The sequence below is a fragment of the Physeter macrocephalus genome, chromosome 13 (genome assembly GCF_002837175.3).
Source record: "Physeter macrocephalus isolate SW-GA chromosome 13, ASM283717v5, whole genome shotgun sequence".
Classification (NCBI taxonomy): domain Eukaryota; kingdom Metazoa; phylum Chordata; class Mammalia; order Artiodactyla; family Physeteridae; genus Physeter; species Physeter macrocephalus.
Genome location: NC_041226.1, coordinates 346,146 through 353,605, shown reverse-complemented (window position 1 = coordinate 353,605; position 7,460 = coordinate 346,146). Strand labels below are relative to the sequence as shown.

At 44.3% G+C, this 7,460-nt stretch overlaps 1 pseudogene; it reads left to right on the top strand.

Annotated features, from left to right (window-relative positions):
- The first annotated feature begins 916 nt into the window (after window positions 1–916).
- LOC129392692 (antizyme inhibitor 1-like) lies at window positions 917–2,601 on the top strand (annotated as a pseudogene).
- Window positions 2,602–7,460: the final 4,859 nt, after the last annotated feature.

The following is a 7,460-nucleotide window of genomic DNA, read 5'->3' as shown; positions in this document are numbered from 1 at the left end:
CCCATCCACGTTGTTGCAATTGGCAGAATTTTATTATTTTTTATGGCCCAGTAGTATTCCATTGTATACATGCACCACGTCTTCTTTATCCATTTGTCTGTTGATGGACACTTTGGTTGCTTCCATGTCTTGGCTACTGTAAATAGTGCTGCTATGAACACCGGGGTGCATGTACGTTTTCCAGTTAACGTTTATATTTTCTTCTGATAAAGATCAAGCAGTGAAATCCATTGCTGGATCATATGTCAACTCTATTTTTAGTTTTTTAAGGAACCTCCATACTGTTCTCCACAGTGGCCGTATCAATTTACATTCCCACCAACAGTGCAGGAGGGTTCCCTTTTCTCCACACCCTCTCCAGCATTTGTTATGTGTAGACTTTTCGATGATGGCCATTCTGACTGGTGTGAGGTGATACCTTGTTGTGGTTTTGATTTGCAAAAACTGCTTGACTTTTGATGAGGAGTGCATTTCTCTATGTCCAAAGGCTTCCGTTTGGGCCAGATTCCAAACTAAAATTTGGGTTTATAAAGGAGACAGGTTTCTACTGGAGAGCACAGCTGGTGTGGTGCATGCGTGACCCACGCTGTCTCTCTCCACAGGCCTGGGCGCCCCCCCAGCCGCCTTGGGTGTTTCTGCTCAAAGCAACCACATCCCTCTTTAAAAATTCCACCAAAAAAAAGGGCTATCATCTCAAGGTGAGCTTTCTGACCAAGCACGCAACCACCTGGAGGCCAAGGAGAAGCGCTGTGCAGAGAGCAGCCCGACGTCAACGGCGAGCCACGCTGGGAACTCAGCTGAGAGTGGGGTCGTCTCCTAGCTTGTCTGTTGCGTTGCACATTCTAAGGACCCAGACACAAGGCTTAGTGGCCTGTCTCTTGTTTTGCCTGGGTTACGACCCTCAGCTTTCTGCGACATGGCTGAGATGTGCAAGGCGAACCGCTCAGCCGGGCTGTCGCGTGAAGGCACACACCTTGCAAGTTATTGCTGACTGTGTTTGTGAACATAGTGCCTTTTCCTGTGGGAGATCTTGGAAAGACTGTGAATAAATGCGGCCAGTGGCAGAACAAAGTGGCTCAGATAGAGCCACCCTGCGTGGTAAAGTGCCACTCCACTCCAGCTGTACCCGAGATCTGGGCAGCTCTTGGATCTGGACTTGCTTTGTTCCCGTCGAACCGACATGGCTGCAGTGCAAGAACTGGGTGTACCTCCAGAAAACATAATTTACACAGGTACTTGCAAGCAAGCATCTCAGATAAGGTACGCAGTGCAAGTCGGAGTGGCTAGCCTGACGTGTGACGACGAAGTCGAACTGAAGAAAACTGCACACCGCCACCCAAAAGCCAAGACTGTATTTCATTAGGTTCACTTGGCTCAGTGTCCTGGATCTGCGGGTGCTGGCAACATGCACACACCTCTACACTCTGCAGGCTCCACGTGTGCTGCTGCTGATGTAGAGCAGCTGGGCCATCTTCTCCCCCTTCCCTTAGGGCCTTACTACCTATGGCAGCAGAAGGCAATACTGGAGATGGACGCTGTAACATGAAGTATGGCACTACCCTGAAGTTCAGTAGGCATGTTTTTGGAATGTGCTAAGGACCGTGATGTCTAAATCACTGGGGTTAAGGGGACTTCCCTGGTGGTCCAGTGGTTAAGACTCCGCGCTCCCAATGCAGGGGGCCCGGGTTCAATCCCTGGTCAGGGCGCTAGATCCCGCATGCCGCAACTAAGAGTTTGCATGCTGCAGCTGAAGATCCCGCAGGCCGCAACTAAGACCCCGCACGGCCAAAAAAATAAAAAATAAACAAACAAACAAACAAATAAATGAGATGATATATTATTTAAAAAATTGGGGTTAAATTTCACATTTCAAGGGTCTGCAAAGAATCTCAAGTACACGCCCATGCTCTATCAGAGGCCCGCTGTGTGTGACATGGCTGGAGAACTTGGCTCCACGATGAACATGTTAGATGTTGGTGGGGACGGCACAGGAACAAACTTCAGCTGGAAGAGGTTAATCATGTTGCCAGCCCTTTGCTTGATGTCCACTTCCCTGAAGGATCTGGCATTAAGATAACTTCAGGACCTGGAAGATACTGTGTGTCTTCTGCATTTACATTTACCGTTAACATCATTGCAAGGAAAGTTGTTGAAAATGATACATTTTTCTCTGGAATAGAAAAACCGGAAGTGATGAACCAGCCTTCATGTATTATATGAATGATGTTGTTTATGGTTATGTTGCAAGTAAACTGTCTAAGGACTTAAATACCATCCCATTCACAAGAAATACAAGGAAGATGTTTACAAGCAGCCCTTGCGGTCCATCCTGTGATGAGGTTGATCAAACGGTGAAAAACTCTCTTCTTCTTGTATGTGCGAGATTGGCTTTTCTCTGATAACATGGGAGCAAATTCTTTCCATGAACCATCTGCTTTTAATGATTTTTCACAGGCCAGCCATTTATTACATGACTTTATTCAGTGATTGGCATGAGATGCAGGATGCTGGAATCACATTAGACACAATGATAAAAGCTTCTTCTTTGTGCCTTCATTCACTCCGCTGAGGCTACAAGACAGCTTCTCCACTGAAGCTTAAACAGGTGTTAACACTTCTTTAGATCTGAAGTTTCAGGGGAAGCTTACCTGGTCTACGTTCCAGTGTGGAAAAAATGTGAACAATCTTGTTCTGTTAATTCTCTTGGAAACAAAAACTATTAGTAATAGGTATTTGGAACCAGATGAAATCAGCTTTCATCTATAATTCACTGGGGGTAATTGGGAGATTTAGGTAATGTATCCAGATTTAAACTTACCAGTTTTCCCTACCCCTTAAGCATTTAAAATAAAATATGCAACAAAATGGATGACTGAGTGGCAACGGAAGCCCATCAACTGGGTTCCCCATTAAACCATTTACATACAAGTAGTACACAGTTTTATATTAAGGGTTTATGTTAAAAGGTCTGTATGGGCTTCCCTGGCGGCGCAGTGGTTGAGAGTCCGCCTGCCGATGCAGGGGACGCGGGGTCGTGCCCCGGTCCGGGAGGATCCCACGTGCCGCGGAGCGGCTGGGCCCGTGAGCCGTGGCCGCTGAGCCTGCGCGTCCGGAGCCTGTGCCCCGCAACGGGAGAGGCCGCAGCGGTGAGAGGCCCGCGTACCGCAAAAAAAAAAAAAAAAAAAAAAAAAAAAGGGTCTGTAAAGTTAATGTCTTTCACTCAGATATATCAAATGTCAGTGGAAGAACAGTGTGACTTCAGTAGCTATGTTTAGTGTATATAGAATGTGTAAATTTAAGCTTTGAACTGTAATTTAATAAACGTAAAACTGCATCATAGTATTTGTTGTATTTGACCCTAATGTAACCTTTGTATGACTGCAATACAATTTTGCATAGAGTAAAAAAAAAATTACACTTCAGGTTTTCTGAGATTATGAGTGTTTTTGTAGTCATTTTGAATCTGACCACACCAGACTGAATATTGAGAAATCTATTTCTATTGCTAAAGTAGTCTTTTGTCCCTCACTAGTTTGCTGCCCATTTTCTGAAATAATAATAAGACTACTTATTTTCATAGTATTTCTGGACAATCCTTTGTCTATAATATCGTTGACAAACCCAAATTTTTACTATAGAATATTTACTATAGAACCTGTAATACATTAAGCACTTGATATGAAATACTTAACCAGAGCTGCCTGCCTTTTGATCAGGAGTTGGTGCGATGTCCAGTGACTTACAGGGATCGTAATTCTTTACATCCACCGGTCTCCTTTCTTTGATAGATTCCCATATAAAATCTGGGTTTGCAATATAAATATGCTTCTCCTGGATAGACTTCAGTTGATACTGGCTCAGAACATCAGCATTGCCTAAAATTACATGTGTACACTAAGAAAAAATCAATTCATTATGCATTAGTTAAAAACAAAATTTAAATAAATTATTTGTACCTGTTTCTCACCCCATGTGTAATAATTTTTTTTCAGATTTCTAAAACTCTTATGAATGACAATCTCTAGATACACAAAAGTTTAAAAAGATCAACAGAGTATGGATATGGATACACCGTAATTTATTTACCGTCTAACCACCTCACCGTAAGAGGTAAAAATTGAAGTCCAAAGTCGTTAGACCCAGGCCTGCAAATGCAGGGCCTGCCCCTGTAGGCTGCTCTCCCCTCTGTGGGTCATTGGCAGGGCTGGCCCAGCCTGCCCCATCCTGGACCATAGCCCTGGGGTTTGCCTACAAGGAGCCTGATTTGTTCTGTGAAGCACATTCAACTCCAGCTGGGTGCTGGGTGCTTCTCTGGTATTTAATAGTTTGCCTATGAATATCAGAAACAGAATGTCCCAGTTTACCTACATTTTAGGCAGAATTGTATATTCTTCCCTTACACGGCTTTGCTCACTTACCTGACTCACCATTTCTGTGGATGGATGAATAATTCATGCCTGTTCTCAGTTCATTTTCTGGGTAGAGAATGACAACATGGTCTCTCATTTTTAGAAACTCCCACATACTGTGAGTGCAATCTTTTTGGACATTATTTTCCAATGTACATAAACATCTAAAATGTGCACACCGGCTACCATAACAAAGGAAGCAGTTCGATACGTGACGGTGAGGAATGATCTCTCAGATAAATCGTGAAGTGGAAAAGCCAAGTGCAGACCGTGTGTCTGCTGTGCTGCATCTGTGGCTGAAACAGAGCTGTGGGCTTGTGTGTGTTGTCTGTGCAAAGAGCAGCTCCAGAACTGGTCCGGGCAAATCCTGGTCCAGGCAGATCCCACGTGCCGCGGAGCAACTAAGCCCGTGCACCACGACTACTGAGCCTGCGCTCTAGAGCCCGTGAGCCACAACTACTGAGCCCACGTGCCACAACTACTGAAGCCCATGCTCCTAGAGCCTGTGTTCCACAACAAGAGAAGCCACTGCAATGAGAAGCCTGTGCACTGCAACAAAGAGTAGCCCCTGCTCGTCACAACTAGAGAAAGCCCGCGCAGAGCAATGAAGACCCAACGCGGCCAAAAATAAATAAATAAATAAATAAATGTATATATAAAAAAAAAGAAACAATAAACTAATGAATGGTGAGATACCGGGTTTAATTCACAGTAGCTCTTTGTTGGTCTTTGAACCTGGAGTCTGTTCTAGCAGCTTGTCCACAGTAAGCTGGTGTTCCCTGAAGGGCAGTGGGTCCCACTGGTTTAAGGAGGGTCAGCGAGCAGGTGTCCCTCTCCAAACGGCCTCTTAACCCTTGACCGCCGGGTGCCCCTGGCTGTAGTCCCACCCTAGGCCCTTGCTGGGCAGTAGTGCCCATGTGAGGCCCTAAATGCCATGTGTGTGCAGACAACCCCCAGCGTAGGGCAGAAGGTCCGCTGCGTCCCAGCGCGTCCCCGACATGCAGAGCCCCCTCCTGGACAGCCACTGCCGGGGCTCCGTCCTGGGCTTCGGCCCTCGACTGCCCCTCCACCCCCGGGAGCCAGGCCCTGTCCCCATCCCTTTGGCCCCGGCCCTCCGCCCAGCAGCGGAGCCCTGACTGTCTCCCCTCTCTACCCTTCATCTCTTCTCCACACTGAAGCATGAGCAACCTTTTTCTTATTTTGAAAATTATGTTTCAAATGAAATTCAAATTTCCTATTATGGTTCAAGGCCTGGCCCCTCCCAAGCCTCATTCTGGCCAAGGTGGCTTTTTCTTCAAGTTGGCAAAACCCTCAGGGCCTTTGCACAGCTGCTCCTCCTGCCCGGGACCCTTCCCCCTACCCCACCCACACTGTGTATCACATCCAGGATGCAGTATCCGCCCAACAAATTAACGAACGAGGGCTCCACATTTCTTTTTTCTTATGAGGTCTGGTTAAATGGAAGTCCCTTGATTTAACTCTGCCTTTGCTTCGCCTTAATATTTATTAACTTCATAGGTATTGATCGTCTTTTACATTCAAATTGATTCGAAATCATCAGTGTGTAGATGGGAATAATGATAGATACTGTGAAAGATATTAGACTACGCTATGTAGGTTAATCTCTCTTGCTCTCAATGCCCAACAGTTAAAAAACAAAAAATAAACAAACAAAACTCTGTAATGAATCTTTCACGATTTTCAGAGCAGTCTGTATCATGTGCCTGGCCTGTGCTGGACAAGGCAGGCTGAAGCCAGCATGGCTGCTCTGACCCACCTCTGGATCCAGATTTGTCCTGGGTGAGTTCTTAAGTCCTCTGACCTGGTATTTAAAAAATATTTTCTAATAGAAAGGTAGCTCATGTTCACCTCAGAAAATACTGAAAATACAGAACTGTGTAACAATAACAAAAAAATCTCAAAACTAGGGCTCTTGTTTTGCTTTTTCTTCCAGGCTTTTTTCTATATGTATGTATTGTAATGGAATACAGAATTATCAAAATTGAAACGATACTATATTCATAATATCTATCTTGCATTTTATGTCAGCATTTTATCTTTAACATTGTCTCATTAAGCATTCTTGGAAAACATTTTTTTCACCAGTAAGATTTTTCTTTTAACATCTTTATTGGAGTATAATTGTTTTACAACGGTGTGTTAGTTTCTGCTTTATAACAAAGTGAATCAGCTATACATATATCCCCATATCTCCTCCCTCTTGCGTCTCCCTTCCACCCTCCCTATCCCACCCCTCTAGGTGGTCACAAAGCACTAAGCTGATCTCCCTGTGCCATGCGGCTGCTTCCCACTAGCTATCTATTTTACATTTGGTAGTGTATATATGTCCATGCCACTCTCTCACTTCGTCCCAGCTTACCCTTTGCCCTCCCAGTGTCCTCAGGTCCATTCTCTACGTCTGCATCTTTATTTCTGTCCTGCTCCTAGGTTCTTCAGATCCATTTTCTTTTTTTTAGATTCCATATATATGTGTTAGCATATGGTATTTGTTTTTCTCTTTCTGACTTACTTCGCTCTGTATGACAGTCTCTAGGTCCATCCACTTAACTGCAAATAACTCAATTTTGTTTCTTTTTATGGATGAGTAATATGCCATTGTATATATGTGCCACATCTTCTTTATCCATTCACCTGTTGATGGACACTTGAGTTGCTTCCATGTCCTGGCTATTGTACAGCTGCAATGAACATTGTGGTACATGACTCTTTGATTTATGGTTTTCTCAGGGTATATGCCCAGTAGTGGGATTGCTGGGTCATATGCCAGTTCTATTATTAGTTTTTTAAGGAACCTCCATACTGTTCTCCATAGTGGCTGTATCAATTTACATTCCCACCAACAGTGCAGTGCAGGAGGGTTCTCTTTTCTCCACACCCTCTCCAGCATTTACTGTTTGTAGATTTTTTGATGATGGCCATTCTGACCGGTGTGAGATGATACCTCATTGTAGTTTTGATTTGCATTTCTCTAATGATTAGTGATGTTGAGCATCCTTTTATGTGTTTGTTGGCAATCTGTATACCTTCTTT